The 17,493-nt window shown below is 43.8% G+C and overlaps 1 protein-coding gene and 1 pseudogene across 2 annotated transcripts in view; both read right to left on the bottom strand.

Annotated features, from left to right (window-relative positions):
• The window catches only part of CHN2 (chimerin 2), a 274,342-nt gene that overhangs the window by 71,614 nt on the left and 185,235 nt on the right, over positions 1-17,493 (bottom strand). The gene's annotated exons all lie outside the window — the stretch shown is intronic.
• LOC111740886 lies at positions 5,118-5,236 on the bottom strand (annotated as a pseudogene).

Raw genomic sequence — 17,493 nt, 5'->3', positions numbered from 1 at the left:
AAGGAAACCATCGGCCCCAACCCATCCTGAAACCACCTATCTTGGCCCTGCTGGTAAGAAAACAAGAAATGACCTAAGGGTTTAAATCTGTTAGCTGGCCTCTATTACTTACAAAGGACTGCTACCTTTAAACACTAAGAAAATGCCAGACTACAGATCCTATGCAAAGTTTGCTTCTTTTTAAACACAATAGAAGTGATAAAGAGGAGAATCCTAAAGTGGATTTATGTTCTCCTGGGAACAGCATGCTTATATGCCTTATGGAGGTCTTATACTTAACTCCAATACATTATGGCAAAAACAGTATATGAAAGCAAAGATGTGGCGATGAATTGTTACACAACACAGTGAGGATTTATAAGGCCTTTTACCACACGATAAAGTCCACATGTAGCATTAAAGCATACCGTACTGTTACATATAAATTTTAAAATTTAGATGTAATGTAAACATTTAAATGTAATGTAAACATTTAAATTTAATCTAGTTGCAGTATTTAAGAATCAAATTTCCACCTTACAATTTTGTCTAAGCCAATATTAATACAAGTCTTGATCTCAAAGTTTTAGTGCTATAGAATTGAATCATACACTCTAGACAACTAAACTCTGAGATAAGTTTGGGTGCGTGCATGCATGTGTGTGTGTGTGTGTGTGTGTGTAACACATACTTTGTTTCAAAAAGTATAAGATGGATGACCCATGATGTAGGCAGTCAAAAGTTATCAATTTCTCAGCTTATGAAGTAGATTTTACATGAGTGGTATAAGATATCAAAGCAAAAACCAAAATAAACTAAAAGAAACAAGACAAAATAAAGAGAATCTTTCAATCCAGCTCCAGCCGTCCCTCACTATTGGTTTCAAAAGGGATCAGAAATATTTATGAAACATATCACTCTTTTTGTTTAATCACCTGATTGGGTTTGGTTCTAAAAAAACAGATATCTCTTTTTACTTCTTTGGCTAAATGCATCGCTATTTCAGATAAGTCTCTGCCAGCTTCTGAACTCCTAAGGCAAAAGTAGGCTTATGTTACAACTGAAAATTTTTGAAGTTGTCTAACTATGTTTAGCCAAATATTTCTGCTCTTGGAAAACACAAACCAAGACACTTGTGATACATATGTGCAAGATTCAATAAAGCCTTGGTAACAAATGTGGTAAAGACCGTGAGATGGTGAGCAAACCTTTCTCTGGAGCGAAGGCCAGCTGTATCCCCCAGCCTCCTTTCAGTCTGGGGTGGCTGTGTGCCTGAGTTCCAGCTAATGAAATATGAGCGGAGATAATGTGCTACTTACTTCCAAGACTGGCCTGCAGAAACCTTTCTATGTGATGCTCCAGGATCATCTCGCCCTCTGAATGGAAAAGTCTCCCAGGCTCTGTATTGCTGGGTCTCTAACTTTCAGTCTCAGAAGCCCTTTTTACTTTTATTTAGGGCTCTCAAAGCTTTTGTTTATACGAGTTACAACTATTGAGACATGCCAAGAAAATTTTAGAATCTTAATTCATTAAAAAATAAAAATGTAAACACTATAAGCCCTAACTGTTAATATAAATAATTTATTTTTACAAAAATTAACCATATTGGCCCAAACAAAAACAATCTATTGACATATGTGGCATTATTTCACATTTTTGGAACTCTACGTCTAACTTAATAGAAGACAGATTCTTACGTGTGCTTCTATATTCTACCTGTTATGTTGTTTTGGTTGAAGAATATGAAAAAAAATCCATATCTTCACAGATGAACAGTTGGAAAAGCGGCTATCTTGTGGAAATAGTCTGATGATTTTAGGAACCACGGGTTTTGGGGATTATACTTTGAGACCCAGTGATTTAGAGAAAGACAGAGCCACAGGATATAAGGGGTCTCAGTTCCTAAATGACCACATAGAAGGCTACCTAACTAGAACCACCCCCACTGAACCATGATGCAAGAGAGAAATGACCTTTGATTGTATTAAGCCACTAAGACTCGGGGATTTATATGTTACAGCAGCCAGCATTTTTATTATTGTTCGATCCTCATCACACTCCTATGAAGTAGTTGTTTTTATAATCTCCATTTTAGAGGTGAGAAAATAGGCACAGAGAGACGAAATGGCTTATCCAAAGTCACAGAGCTAGTGTACAAGTCTAGCTCCAGACTTACTGCATCCAGTCACTTCCTACGGCCTACTAACTTTACCTAAGTATTTCCTAGCACCATCTTATCCCTTACAATCCAGACAAGCAACATGGACATAAGTAAAAAAAAATATGTATTTGCATTAATGACTCCCTTGCTTGAAACAAGTATGTGGGTAGCAGCTAGTTTTGGATTCTCCAGAAAAGACGAGAGTTGGGAGGAAATAAACGGGCGAAAATGAGTTGCTGAGGACTCTAGAACAGACAGGTGTTACAACGGTCAAAGGTCGTGGGAGGCAGAATTCTAAGTGGCCTCGTGAACTTGCCACCCAGTGTTACCTTCCCGATTATGTTACATGGCATTAATTTGCATGATTCTGTTATATACTAAAAGAGATTTTGCAGATATAATTAAGGGTACGAGTCAATTAACTTTAAGACAGAGAAATTATCTGGATGGATAATCATGAGCCCTTCAAAAGCAGAATGTTCTCTCTGGCTGGTAGCAGAAAAAGTCAGAAAGATTTGAAATACGACAAGGGCTGGACGCTTCACTGGTGGATCTGAGGATGGAGGGGCCTTGTGAGAAGGAATTCAGATGGCCTCCAGGAGCAAAGACCAGACCTCACCTGATGGCCAGCAAGGAAATGAAAACTTCCACCTACAACTGCAAGGAACACCATGGCTGAGTCCACCTGGATTTCTGATTTACAAAATTATGAGTTAACAGATGAGTGTTGTTTAAAGTTGCTAATTTTATGGTAATTTGTTGCATAGCAATACAAAAGTAAGAGAGGCTAACTTAAGAGAGATTGTATCTGTCTTAGGTTACTTGCTTATGAAAGAATGTTTTTGCTACTATGTCCCTAATTTTGGCAACAAGTGACAAATAAGCCTAAGTACCAGCAAGTTTTCCTACACAAATGAGATAAATAAATAAAAGAAACCCAAAATGCATATTTCCATATAAATATATTCAATCTATTTCATCGACAACTTTAAAACTAGTAATCCACAATTGTTTGTTCTTATAAGCCGCAGAAAAACTAAGAAATTTATTAAGGCAACATTTTTTTTTAGAGAATTTTACTCTTAAGAGTCAAACTCAAGAGGCAGAATAAGGCAACATTTTTGATGTAAAAATCTCAAAATCCTATAATCCACTAATCTTTCTCATAGTCTACTCTTAAAAAAAAGGTCTTAGAAAATTCCAGAATTAAACACCACACTCATACACAGACCCTATAAAATGTGTACAGCAGATTCTCAGGGCTTTTATTTTTTACCTCAGAACAAACTAATATTTTTTTAAGGAAGACATATATTTGCATTTGAAAGTAAACTCTATGGATGTAATTATTTCTTTATTTTTATATCTTGCTCTTTCTTAAAAATAATAGCCTCCTTACAATAAGATAAGTAGAAAAAAATAAGATTAAACTAGGGGAAGAGTTAGAACACCCACCAGATATCACAAGGTCCTAAACTTCCACAAGAGATGGGTCTGAGACTCTTTGAGGCTAAAGAAGATTCTTAGGGTCCATAAGCTGAAATGAAACCAGTTTCTGGAAAGAAGAATTCTCCTAGTTCTTCAAGAGAAATCTCTTTCAGATCATTCAGTATAGGGTAGGGTCTGCTACAGTAAAAATAAAATAAAAAAAAAAAAAAAATCCTCAAACCTCAGGGGCTTGTAGGAGCAAAGACTATTTCTCACTCATGCTGCCTGTCTTCTGTTTTTTAGCTGGGGGCTCTACTTTGTGTCTCTTTCTTTGGGACTCAGGCTGGCAGCAGCCACCATCTTGGATGTTGCTGGATGCCGTAGCAGGAGAATAAGAGTCTGGAGGGTCTTGAACCAGCAGATAATGCCATGGCCTGGACATGACATACCTCATTTCCTGTCATATGTCACTGGTTGGTTGTACATCTTGTCATTGCCTGAAAAGGCCACAAACAAGATCTTATGAAGAGCACTGACATAGGCCGTTATCAAGTGTGTGATACACTACACCACATCACAAATAATAGTGGGTGAGTGTCCTACTTTTTATAAAATCTCTCAATAAAGGTGGAACGCATCATACTCAACATAGCCAGGTAAATGCCATACTATGTGGGACCAATATAATCAGGCCCAGGATGCGGCTTTGCCAGTCTTGGCTGATATAAAGACAAAGCCCTCTGGGAGCAGGCCTCCATGGACGGGGGAGGTCAGTAGGCAGGGGAAGTTGGCTGGTGGACCAGACTGTGTTAAACTGGAAAGCACCTGCCCTGTCTGAAGAAGGAGGGGCGGCTAGTGTTCAGTAAATTTATTACCTTGGGTGACTAGATATTCCGATTTTTCAAAAACAAGAAACTGGAAATCTGAGTTTGTAAAATCTCCAAAATTAAAATGTTTTAAAACGACGTGCAAACCAGTCAAAACATGTCTGTCAGCCAGATGTGGCCTGTGGATGGCCAGTTCATGGAGAAATCCTATGTCGCTGACAACTGAGAGTCATCGGCTGTGACGCGCAACTGAGCAGAAGAGAGTGTTGACGTCCCCTTGGGAAAGGGCCACCGACAGCGAGAGCTCACGTAACCCTGACAGAGAAGCTGAAGGGCAAAGGCCACCTCGATGTGAAATCACCGCCAAAGATGGGCTGGTGCTATAGAAACCAAACACCCACCAAGAAAGCTCGAGGGAGGGACAGTCTAAACCCCACGGGCCTGGGGGCCTTGCCTGGCTTATCACTGTGTCCCCAGAATCTTGAAGGAGTGCCAGCAAATGAAGTACTCGATAAACATATGGTAAAGGAATGTGGAGGTTGCATGGAACTCGTTTAAAACCGATTTCTGCAGGAGAATGTGCATAATAGTCTTTTTTTGACCCAGGGGCACCGAAAAGTAATTGCTTTTTTTTTTTTGGTGGGGGGGGGGGCGGCGAGGCAACCCTTCGTTGACCTCACAGATTGCAAAGACCTCATCAGCTTACAATCCTTTATTTTTTACGTCTACAGCACCTGGTCTTCCTAGGTGGTCTCCCATCCGAGTACTAACCAAGCTCGACCCTGCTTAGCTCCCGAGATCAGACGGGATCGGGCTTGTTCAGGGTGGCACGGCCATGGACAGAGTAATTGCTCCTTTAGGACATTCTGCACAACTCTAAATCGTCTACTTCCAACAGGACCTGCAGTGTTAAAGGATAGAACTATAACCCCACGACACTTTTTCTTCCTTTCCTATAAAAACAATAGTAGCAAATTTGGCTGCCTCACCTTGTCCCCAGGTAGCCTCGCATGGGCGGGAGGCAACAGAACGGCCCTTCCCATGCAGCAGCAAGTGGTGAGGACGTGGCGCCGAGAGGTGGCCGGCCAGGGGGGATGTGGGGGGACGAGCCGAGAAGCAGGTAGCTGCAAACAGGATGTGAACCACAAACCCGTGAGTGGATGGGATATGGGGTGTCTCAGCGGATGCTGGCACAGAGAGATGACAAAGCCTGGGATCCCATGGAAAGGACATGTAGCCCCAGGAAGAAGAGGGGAGAGAGAACCCCTGAATTGACAAAGACTGAGGTATCATTATTAGGCAGAAGGGAAACTTGAGCGGGAAATTAAGTTCAACTAAAAAGAAGACAGAGTGATAACTTCCCACCTCCAGTCTGCAGCCTGAGATTCCACACTCCCTGCATGACTGCTGAAGACACGTTCCCTGGGAAGCAGACTCCGAGGTGCAGGGAATTTATTGGGGAGCAGTCTCAGGATCCACACCCATGGAGAAGAAAAGGAGGCAGGGCTGGGCAGGGGAGACGCTCGCTGCCATCGCGCAGTGTCATCAAAGGCTTCAACTGACCCAGGGAGTTCTGAAGCGGGCTCGTCCTTCAGAGTTGTCCCGAACTGGGGCAAGCCGCTGGGCTTTGTACTCTGTCATTGGATGTAGGTCGCCCCCAGAGAAAGGTGAGACTTTGGGCAAAAGCTCCTTTTTTCAGCAGAGGGCTTCTGCCAGCAGCACCCCCGCAGCTGGGGAAGAAGCCCTATAGTCCTGGGGAAGACACATGGGTGGCACATTACAGCACCCGCCATTGATCAAGTGATAATTTGTACAGCGTGGCCATCCCCAAGTTGGTTTATGATAAGCATGAAATAAATGCCAATATCATCGCCTTCTTCTCTCTGCTCTGCGTGCTCAAGTTTCATGATTCCGGAAACTTCAGGCACGCCCTGGTGTTCCTGTTTCAAGATCTTTTCCATAGCATTTCACGTAATCCTTTGAGAGCTGTGGCCTCGTGTGGACAGGCCCAAGGCGAGAACACGGCCTGCAGCAGACGGAAGCAGGAAGCGGAATTAACCAGGCCGCTATGTAAAAAGGAACCGTAACTGCCAAGTTACAGAACGGACCTTCAAACATGGAACCTTCTCTTCGTTTCTCATTTCCTTTGGTCCCACTCTTCCCGAAGTGTGTTCTCAGAGCACCGGTCTTGAGAGATGCTCGGCATTGAATGGATTCTATGAGAAAGTGAGGGTGGGTCGACTCTGACTCCAATCCCTGGACATCCCTGGCGCCCAGGACCCTACAGAGAAGTCTTGCACAAAAGAAAACGATTTATCTTTGTAAAGTACGAACCCGTTTGACCACAGGCAAGGGCCTTAACATCTTGTGGGGATACTACATGATTCCAAAGAGTTTGTATGTGCACAGGAGGCGGTTTACCAATCTGCTTGATTTTTCTAAGTAAATATTCCTTTTTGAAAACATCAGTAACTATGTGAAGTATCCTACACCACTTAGCTGAGATGTGGAGCTTGCTTCTCCAAGAGCAATGAAGAGTTGCATTATGGCAACGACCTGAGTGAAGGCATCTATCAGACATCAATGACTTTCAAATCTGACCTTAACCACATGGGAAATGGCACTCAGTTAGAGACCTCATTTTTTACTAAGATTCTGGAACTGCCTTCTAAACTAGCAGCATACCAGTGGCTGGGATTTAAAGCACATTTGGCAGGTGTCAGCCGCTGCACCTGAATATACTTCATATACATTGTGTCACTTAAGGGGACACTCAGGCTGGGAGAGGTTAAATGACCTGCCCCAGGCCACATAGACAGAATGGACAGAGCTGACCTGGATAATGAGTTTTTACAGTCCATACTCTTTCTGTCCCCAATCTTCACGGTGCACCATTCTTTTAAAAATGGATCAATGACCACAAGGAAGGGCTAAAATCATGTTTAAAATAAAACTACCAAACATATCCCCAAAGAGAAAGGCACTCAAAAAAATCCTCACTTTGGAAACTGATACAAATAGAGTGTCAGCTTTGACTGTTAAAACTCGCTGATTTAGACAAAATCAGGTATAGATATTTCAAAGGAGACCGCTGCATATTTTTCTATCACAGTTACGGAATTTTATGTCCACATGCGGCATTCAGCAGTCTCCATGTTAACGGTCACCGAACGTTTGACTGAAAGTTCTGTGTTTTGCTTGTCTGACGGCGCTTTAGTTGAAAAAGGCTTCTTCTTCCCCAAAGCCTTTTAGGTTTTTCCTTCTGAAAGAGAAGATCGGCATGCCGATCGCCCATTCTAATCAGCTTCCCCATCACCTTCCCGCGTGGTTCAGACACGCAGGTGTGCACCCGCCTTCACAGGTGTCTGCATACGTTCTACCCACAGATATTTCCAAACTTCTCCCTGAGCTTTCTCTTCAGACAGCTTTTTTCTTTCTTTTTTTTTTAATTTTCAGCTTACCTTCTCTGAGCTAAAATGTTCCTGCCAAAATAAGTCACTCGGCAGCCCTCCACTCCGGAGATGAGGAAATAAAGCCGGAGAAGGAACGGTCACTAATGAGCTTATGTTGTCCCAAGAGCCACTTCCCTAACGTGTGGTTAGTGTGGCAGGAACTCAACTACTTGAAACCCAGCGATTTTAACCAGGGGCCTCAACTTCCTCTGTGCTTAAAACTTTTTACCAGCTCTACCTGGACTTCCACTTCCTTCCAGAGTCTTCTCTCTGGTGACATATCTAAGAGGCAGCAAAATAGCCCAAAGGCAGGGAGCGGGGAGGTGGGAGGTTAACTGAAAACTGGGGAGTCCACCCTTGGGTAGACGAAAAGTCTCCTGGACAGGCCTGAGCGCTGGCTCTGCTGTGGGTGCTCAGGCTGCTGTGGACCAGCCTTTACTGACTGGGGCTGAGCAGCGATGACCATGCAAGAAAAATGAACCCAAGGTGACCTTCGTTAAAAGCACGAGAAATGTGTTGGAATCCGCTTTACTAGATTGAGTTTTAATCCGGTAGCAAGCTCAGAACCCTGTGCTGCATATGGAATGGGGGTGACTACTGCAAACTAGCTAACGAATTAATAAACAAACCCTCCAGGTGTCTGGCCCTGAAAGCTGATTTGGGGGTTTCTGTCGATGTTAAACACACACCCGCTCTCTCTCTCTCTCTCTCTCTCTCACATACACACACGAATGGTATAACAGTCACTCGTTCTTAGGAAACTTCAAAAGAACTGCCACCTAGTGCCAGCGTGTACTATTATTCTGATAACTCATCCTGTCCGGCCCTTCAGAATCCAGATTTCCATCCATCGGCCTCCCTGTCGTAGATTTATTAATGAATAATCACCATGTGCTGAGTGTGTGCTGAGCAAGTATAACTATGTTATACTTCCAAGGTTCAGAAGCACTCACATTAAACAGATATTACTTTGAGTCATATAAAATTGCCTTTTTTGTAGGTTAAAGAATACTATCAACTATCAACATCTCCATGTGGTTCAACCTAAATCATTTCTAGGTTTTCTACTTCCTGGATTTTCCTCTAGTTTCAAAAGTTAGAGTAAAGATGTGACACAATGAGCCACTTGAGACGATCCCTTCCCTGTGTCCCCCGTTCCTTCTCTTCCTTTTGTCCCTCCACAATCTTAAGCGACTTGTCAGTACTGAAGTCCGTTAGCGTCACAGCTAACTGAGAGAGGCACGGCCCTGGCCCCTGAGTGCCGTGTAGCCCAGGAGGGACACTGACACGGAGACAGCTCACAGCCCAGAATAGCGGGGCTCTGAAGAAGGTACAGGTGAGATGCTAACAGGGTGCAAGGAAGGAAGGGGGGTACTGGAGAGCCCCGAGGAGCAGACGCTGGTTCCTCCCGTGGTTGATGGCTTGCTCTGTGTCAGGCACGGAGGGGTGTCAGAGAGATGAAGGGAGCCTATGGTCTCCCTTCATCTTGGGAGTGTTTCTGGCTGAGGGGCTCACAGTAAGCGATGCCACAGCGGCTGAAAAGTTTATGGGGTGTCCAGGGGTCATGGTGACGAGAGAAACACCAGGCCGGCCTCACATAAGCCCATGTCACGTGTCAGGCACTGCTCCTGGAGTGCCGCCTGAATTAACTCAGTCGCCTGCACACCCTTCTTGGGAGGTGGTTATGACTGCTTTCGCACGAAGAAAATGAGACACGTGGAGTTTAAGTGGCCTGTCAAGGGCCACACTGCCACTGGCCCAGGAGCCCAAGCTTATCGCCTTTGTCATTGACCACCTTTGTGGAGCCATTGAGGAGAGTTTCATAACAGAAGGAAACATGTCACACAAAAGTAATGACTATTTAAAGACTACTTGGGATGCACTTTGCTTGTAGTCTAGGAGAGCTGGAAATCTATCATCTATCTATCTATCTATCTATATCTATATCTGTAAACACACATATAACTCTGGAACTAGGCAAACTCTGAAACTAGGCAAAATAAGTTAATTAATAATATATAACATATTATGTCATAGATAGTATAGTAATGATATGTAGTTAATTGATAATAATTATCATATATTTATTATATATATTTATATTATTAATCAACTATTATTTTGCCCGAGTTCCAGAGTTAGGTACATATAATTATTAGATATATTATATATTATTTCTAACATATTATATAATAATTACACATATTATCAATCAACATCGTACCGCCCTGATCCAGAGCTGCCTTGTAGAGTCAGTAACAACCCTGCTGTACTGACTAGACCAGTGTTTCAAAGGCTGGTCGGGATGCTGGGTCCCCGGCCCAGACATCCTGTATCAGCAATGATGGGGGTGGGGCCTGGAAATCTTTCCAGGGGATTCTCATATATGCTAAAATTTGAGAACCCCTGGACCAGAGAAAATGCGATTAGCAGCCTCAACATTGCTGACCCCTATTTACCCCATTTTTAGCTGTAATATTCTCACTGAGTAGGAAGAAAATCTTTGCTCTCGTATGTAATAGTCGCTTTCATTTTAACATCCTCTAAACTATTTAATTAGCAGGTAGGTTTTTCATAGACATTAAAGGTTAGGATTTGTGAGGTCCAGGTTAATGAGTATTTTTATCTTACTACCAAATTCAACATTACTTTTCAAGTCCATGGCTTTTCTAGGGAAGGCATGCATTTTCTTTCTTTGCTGGTGGAGAAGGAAACGAGAGAATTCAAATGCGTGAATTCATGGAACGAACACTTCTCGGAGTGTATGTTTAAAGGACGTTGGCAGAGGGCCTTGGAGAATAAAGATCGTGTCTTGCACAGATAAGCCTGTTGGGCCGATACGGCTCCACGCGGCCCAATTCACACACAGAAGAGAGGTAAGAAGTGTCTAGTTCTCCTCGTAGACCCCAAACTGGAAAAAACCTGTGAAAAACCCTTTACCAAACTTAGGCTTTCTGAAATCGGGAAGAGTAGGATAATTAGCTTCGGGAATAGTGTCATCATTTAAAACTGGAGAGATAGGTTTCTAAAAATTTGCCAACAGCGATTGGCTTTTGAAACTAAAAATGCCGATGTCTCAGTACCACTGCATCTGCCTCCTGCAGAGACCTCGTCTCTCTCCACTCCAATCCTCCCTCCACGCCGCCATCGGCTCATCTTTCTAAAACATGCCTCGCCGGCAGCTCCTCAAGCTTTCAGACATAAAGTCCAAACTTGTCAGCCTGCTTTACATGGCCCTTCTCAAGCTTACCCATCTCTTCAACCTCCCGTCTGCTCCCGGACCTTCCTGTCTGCCGAGAGCCTCCCTCTTTACGGTCCTGTCATCCAGGCTCTGCCCACAGTCCTCCCTTCTCTCTGTGACTCCGTTAGAGACCTTTCCACTGCAGGAAGCAGGACTCTACTCAAACCAACACCAGAACAAGAAGAAAGGGAAATGGGTTGGTGCATAAACCAAGGCAGCAACTGCTCAGATGATTCTCTAGAGGAAGAAAGAGTACGCCCAGAGGCTCACTTACTGAGCTCGTGACACTGGCCCCCCCTGAACTAGTCACTGGGAGCGTGATTGGCCAGCTTCGAGAAGAACAGGGCTTGGCACAGATGAGGTTCTTAATGAATATTTAATTGTTAGTGTCAATTATTAATAGTTAAGAATGAATGAATGAACCCTCCAGTCCAGGGTGTTAAGTGCAATCGGAATTATATCAAAGCTACAGCAAAATGGCCAAAGGAAGACGGGTGCAGGTAGGCTTGGGCGGGTTTAGGGAAGACTAACCTCGGGCAGGGCAGGAGGTGCCTGAGTTTGGTCTACAAAGATAGGTGAGTCCCCAAGTCCGGGGGGACGAGGAAGGGCTGGGTGAGAGGAGGAACCTCGCAGAGAGCGGGAAGATGCTGGGGAAAGGCGGACAGCCGTGAAACCAGCTGGTGAGCTCAGAAAACAATGATCGGATGTGCTGGAGTCTTATACACAGGCGGGGAGAGGAAGCGGACGAGGGCAAAGAGACGTGTGTGTACGTGTGCAGGGTGATGGGGCAAGGGGACGAGGTCGTGAAAGGCCTGGCATGCCACCTCAAGGTGTTCACTCCCAGGTAGCGGGAGCTCTCGAAGAGGCTTTCAAGCCGGGACAGCCAGGGGTTGGGTTCCAGCTCACTTACCAGCTGGGTGGTCGTGAGAAAGTCACTTCCGGCGCCGTGATGCCTCCCTCCCAGAGCCGTCGTGGGGACAGAAAATGGCAAGCACCCCTTCCAGCGCCTGGTGCATGGCAAACACTCAGTGAATGCTAATGTTTCTTCCTCTCCTTGTGACCCAGTTGATTTTTATAAGTTAACTCACTGGAGGAAAAAAATCCAGTGAATTAGACATTCCACGTATCTTATTTCACAATCCCAGAGTTCAGCCGGTGTTTGAAAGCTGCCGTGAACTGGGTCACACATGACTGCGTGAGGGTAGCTGTGGTTTCAATTTCCTCTCATCCCAATTTATTCCATCGTGCTTGGAAGAGGTGAGGTGCAGGCTTGCTGCTGAAGGCATTTCATACTCATCACTCTGGGATTTAGCGAAGCTTTTATACAGCTTCACAATACTGCCGAACCCTTTTAAAATTCACATAGCTCCAGGCTAAAGACGCACACTGGGATTTTCTTTTAGAAGTCACAGAAGCAGGCATATTTGTCTGTCGTGATCACTGTCTTCTCAAAGAACTCTCTTAGCTATACATATATGTTCATAAGAACACAGTAGTCAAGGACGGAAGATGGGTAGAATCATGCCACTGATATCTGAAGTAGAAAACAATTCCCAGTATAATGCTTTGTTTAGAAGCTTTCGAGTTAGACACAAAGCAAATTGGTTTACTTCGTCCTTGAGGTGGAGTGGAAAGGACAGCAGCTTTGAGGTCAAATGAGCCCGGTTCTAATATTAGTTACTAGCAACATGACCTAGGGGCTACTAGTTCTGTGACCCTGGGCAAAATCATTGGGACCCCCCAAGCCTCTCTTTTCTTGTAAAGAGTAGGAACATGAAACTTAAAGGTTGTTAAGAAACTGAAGGAAATCATGAAGGTTTGTAATGGATTAAAAATAATGCCATGCTTGATAAATGTAAAGTTGGGAAGTTTTTTTTGGTAATTCTAACTTTCTTAAAACCATTCGAGATTAAAAATAAAAGAAGTTCCTTATATCATGAATTGTTTTATGTGGAATTTATAGTACTGTGATAAAACGGACTCTGTTGAAGGCATGTTGGGACTTGCGTAGCTCATAATTCTGTGTCTTATTTCTGACTCTCAATTTGAGTATTGAAAAAGGATCTGTTGCAAGTGATAGCGACTTGACTTCTTAATTCTTTTGAGCCACCAAATCACATGAGCACAGTAAAAGTTGCATTCGTAAACCCTGACTTAGACTTCAGATGGCTGGACTTCATTAGCTTCATAAATCAGGACTAGGTACAAAGTGAAATATTAACTTTCTGGAAACTTCAAAGTGATTTTGTGTAAGGAGAGACACGACCCGTCGGGACATTTATAAACTGTCACCAGAAACCCGGCCAGACATTTCATTATCGAGGAATGAGTAATGCCAGTTCTGCGACCTGTTCCAGAGGCAACAACAACAAATAAACTAAAGTATAGTTTTGACAATCTCATTTCCATTAACGTCAGCGGAAATTATTCAGAAAACAAAATCCTTCTTCCGCCCCACAGTGGATCTGGGGGAAAACCCCGCAAATTCTTATAGACCAAGCTTTTAATTCACAAAGACTACGGATGCAATTTCAACTCTTCTCCCTTCACGGCCTGATATCACTTGTTTTTACTGACGATCCGGGGGGTCCCGTGATCAGCAGAGGTCCTCGTCGGCCCGATGCAGCACTGCGGACAGGGCTGTGTTTCTTTCCATTTTGTTAAAATAGGTTTTCTGGCCCTATCATGAGTAGATCAAAATCTGGCTTATCAGAGTTCACTGGGGCTCTTTAACCTATCGCCTTCGTCTCATTCAAGGGCGTGTAATTATGAAGAGACTACAGATACACTTCTTCAGAGCCGAGATGGTGAAATATGTACCGGAAGTTGTTTTGGGGTTACTATTTCCCAGGTCTACCTGGCAATCCAGGCAGGACATTCCTACCCGGTTACTAAACACTAGATGTCCCTTTTTCTGATTGAACATCGCCATGTTAAAGAAGGATACTGTGGGTTAGTCAATTAAAATTATAATGACCCCGAATTTGAATACCTGAACTTTCTCACTAATGGTGACAAGTAAGGTGAGCAATGAGGGCAGCAGAAAGAGGGGCGAGGGCAGCTGATGGGCATGGTGAGAGCTGGAGTTCCGATATAAAGACAGCAGATATCTAAGCTCAACACGTACATCGCTATCGCCCAGGTCAAAAGCTAAACAGAACTTCACTAACATCATTGAAACACAGGGTGAAGCGGGGCGGGTCCCCGGGGCAGCTTCTTCAGAGGCCCGGACCGAGTCCTCGGGACTCAGCTTCTCTCCATGTCCAGGCTCCACTTTCTCCGGCTCTGTGAGCTAGTGAGAAGCTTCAGCCACCCAGAACCTTCTTCCTGTTGAATTCAGCCCAGCAGAAAAAGGGCAAATAGGCTTCTTTCCGAAACTCCCAGTGGAAGTCTCTTGGTTTCACTGGTTCTGACTTGGCCGCGTGCTCATCCTGGAACCAATCACGGTGGCCAGGGACATGTGGCCCCTTGGTTCAGCTTTGAACCACAAATTCCCCTTTGGGACCAGGGGCCGGGTCTGACTCCAGCAGACGCACATACACTGAGAATGGGAGGGGAGGTGGCTCTGGTCCAATTTCCAGAAGAGGAAACATAGGTTGCAGGGGACCAAAAATGAGAGCTACTCACAACGGGGGTGGAGGTGAGGAGACGAGTTAAGTCCTGGTTTAATGGACACAAATGTGGTAAAAGGAGAAGAGAAAGTGGGTGACAGCCCGTGCTAAGCCAAAGAAAGAAAAAAACGAGATTCCGTAAAACTGTGCGTCTTCCCACCAGTGCTCATTGTCCCCATGTCACCGTAAGCTTTGGACCTCAGTTTCTCATTTGTCCAGGAAAGAGAGTAAGACTAAGTCAGTAGTTCTTTATTGGGAGTATTCGTCAGAATTACCTGGAAAGTCATTTTCAAATGACAGGCCCCAGGATCAGTTTCGTTGGCCTTCGTCAGCAAGAGCCACCGGGGAGAGCTCTGAGGCTGTAACCGGGCCAAACATTGCAGTCTCTGTAGGTGGACAGCAGTGCTATGTGACAGAATCATTTACTTTCCACAGTCAAAGGTGATACGAAGTTGCATAATACTTCCTTCCAAACAGCTCCCAGGAGACATACAAATACATAAACTTTTCATCCATCAAATGTCCACCTAGAGCAGCAGTTCTCAAAGCGTGGTCCATCAGCATTTGGGGACCTCAGCATCTGTCCAGAGAGACCATGATGGCCACTCTATTTTTCATTAATTGCCTCTTCCACGGATTGACATTGCAACTAACTTTTAAGAAACTACCATTTGTTTTGTTCTATTGTCAAAAATAATGACGTCAACACTCACCTAAAAAGGCTATAAAAAAACATTTTTCTTTTTTCCAATACCTGTGTGGGGACAGAATTTCTTCCTTTACTTCAAAGAAAAACAATACATTGTCACGGATTGAATACAGAAGCAGATGTGAAAATCCAGCTGGTGCCTATTAAGCCAGACACTAAAGAGATTTACAAAAATGTAAAATGATGCCAAATTCTCGCTATTTCTTTTTCATTTTGGAAACAGAGTTTTTATTTTCCCACGAAATGTTATTTACACAAACATATAGATTTATTACTGTTTATTTAAAAAAATATTTTTAAATTTTCTCAATTTTGCTTTCTGAAACAGTCAATATTAACAGATATAATCCACATAAATAAAAGCTATTTGAGTCCTCAGTAATTTTAAAGTATATAAAAGGATTCTGAAGCCAAAAACTTTGAGCAGCTCTGGACCAAAATCCCAATGAATCGGATCATTAGGACCATTTTTTACATCAGAATGTCCCAGGCTGTTAGCACTGCCCACCTGCTTATGCAGATACGAGCACGGAGGACACAACAGACACCCTAGAGCCACTGCACAGCCTGATCTGTGCTATAAAACCCAAGGAAGCGGGACGATTCAGTGGATTCATTGCCGAGAATTTGTTCTTGCTCATTACTCCCGCATCTGTTAACTGTGGTCCTTTGAGAGTCGCCAGCATGTAACTCTCCTCTCCGCCACTAGATGGCACTGCTTGCATAGAAACGAGAAGCAAGGGCTGCATCTCTGGCTGTTTCCGAGAGAGATTTTGGAGGGAAATGAATAAGGAGGGTTTGGCCCATCTTATTCAGATACACACGGAATGTATTAAGATAACTTTTTTTTTGTTTCTGTTTTTGTTTTTTCCTGTAAAACTCTCGCCTTGAGACCACTGATAATGAGGAGATGATAAAAAGAGAAGCTTTCTGATAAAAAATAAATCCAGTGCACAGAATGACCTAACTCATTTTTGGTTATTCTTCTATAACAGAGGTTCTCAGTTTCAGCTGCATATAAGAATCACCTGGAGCACCCCAAATCCAGACACCCAGGCCTTGTCCCAAGTAGTTACGTCTGCTTTTTGAGGTATTTTCTGTTGGAGAACTCCCTAGTAGATTCCAAGGGTGAGACTCATTGTTCTACAAACATTGTCATTAAGAACCACCATTTGGCCCCTAAGGAAGAGACACCGATTTTTCCTTGTTCCTTCATTAAATTCTCTTAGTCCTCCTATAATTAAAATGTCCCCATCATTTAATTTTTAGCCAATAATCTGGGAAAAGCAGCCAGGGGAAAAGGGAGCGAAGCAAACCTCTGGACCAACCTCGAGTAACCAGAACCCCCGGAGTTTACTACTTAACAATGTTTTCAGGGAGGACGGAGGTGCAGGCGGAGGTAGAGCAAGAACGCCAGGGTCTAAGTGAGGACATAAAAGAGTCTCAGAAACAGCAGAGGCAAAGAGGAGGTGGGGCACGTGTCCCGAAAAGAAAACACTCCCCCAAGTGTCTGATAACCTTTACTTCCCCATCTCGCCTTCCCTCTCACCGAGGGTGGAGAACTGTAGAATCACCTGGGGCATCTTAAAAACAGAGCTACCTGATCTTTGCCAGTGGGGGCTTTGATTCAATGAGTCAGGAGGGCGAACATGGGTATTTTTTAAAAGCTCCCAGGGTGATTCTAACCTGCAGCCAGTTTGAGAACCACTGACCTAACCCAATCAACTATTTTTCAGACTGCACGATAAATCCCCCATCGTGAGGGGATCCTGATTTAAAATAACGCTGGGTAAAACCTGGTTTCATGAGCAAATGTGATCTACATTCAAATCCATTCTTATAGCATTGCAGCCCATTCCATTTTGTGACTCTCGGTGTGTCATTAGATCAGAGCCATGACGGTGCCTGTCACTTTTACTGGCTTAGTTATGCTCATTGTCATTTATCCTCGACTCCCGAGAAAAGGCTGGTTATGTCAGTTATGTGTTATTTTCCAGGGACCGCCTGAGGAGCCCATGCACAGGGTTTCCAGACCCTGTAATTTGAGCAAATCTTTCTCGGCTCTTCAACGCTTCTACATGAATG

The sequence above is a fragment of the Pteropus vampyrus genome, unplaced genomic scaffold, assembly GCF_000151845.1.
Source record: "Pteropus vampyrus isolate Shadow unplaced genomic scaffold, Pvam_2.0 Scaffold69, whole genome shotgun sequence".
Lineage (NCBI taxonomy): Eukaryota > Metazoa > Chordata > Mammalia > Chiroptera > Pteropodidae > Pteropus > Pteropus vampyrus.
The sequence above is the reverse complement of the archived record's forward strand: the minus strand, read 5'-3'. Positions and strand labels throughout refer to the sequence as shown.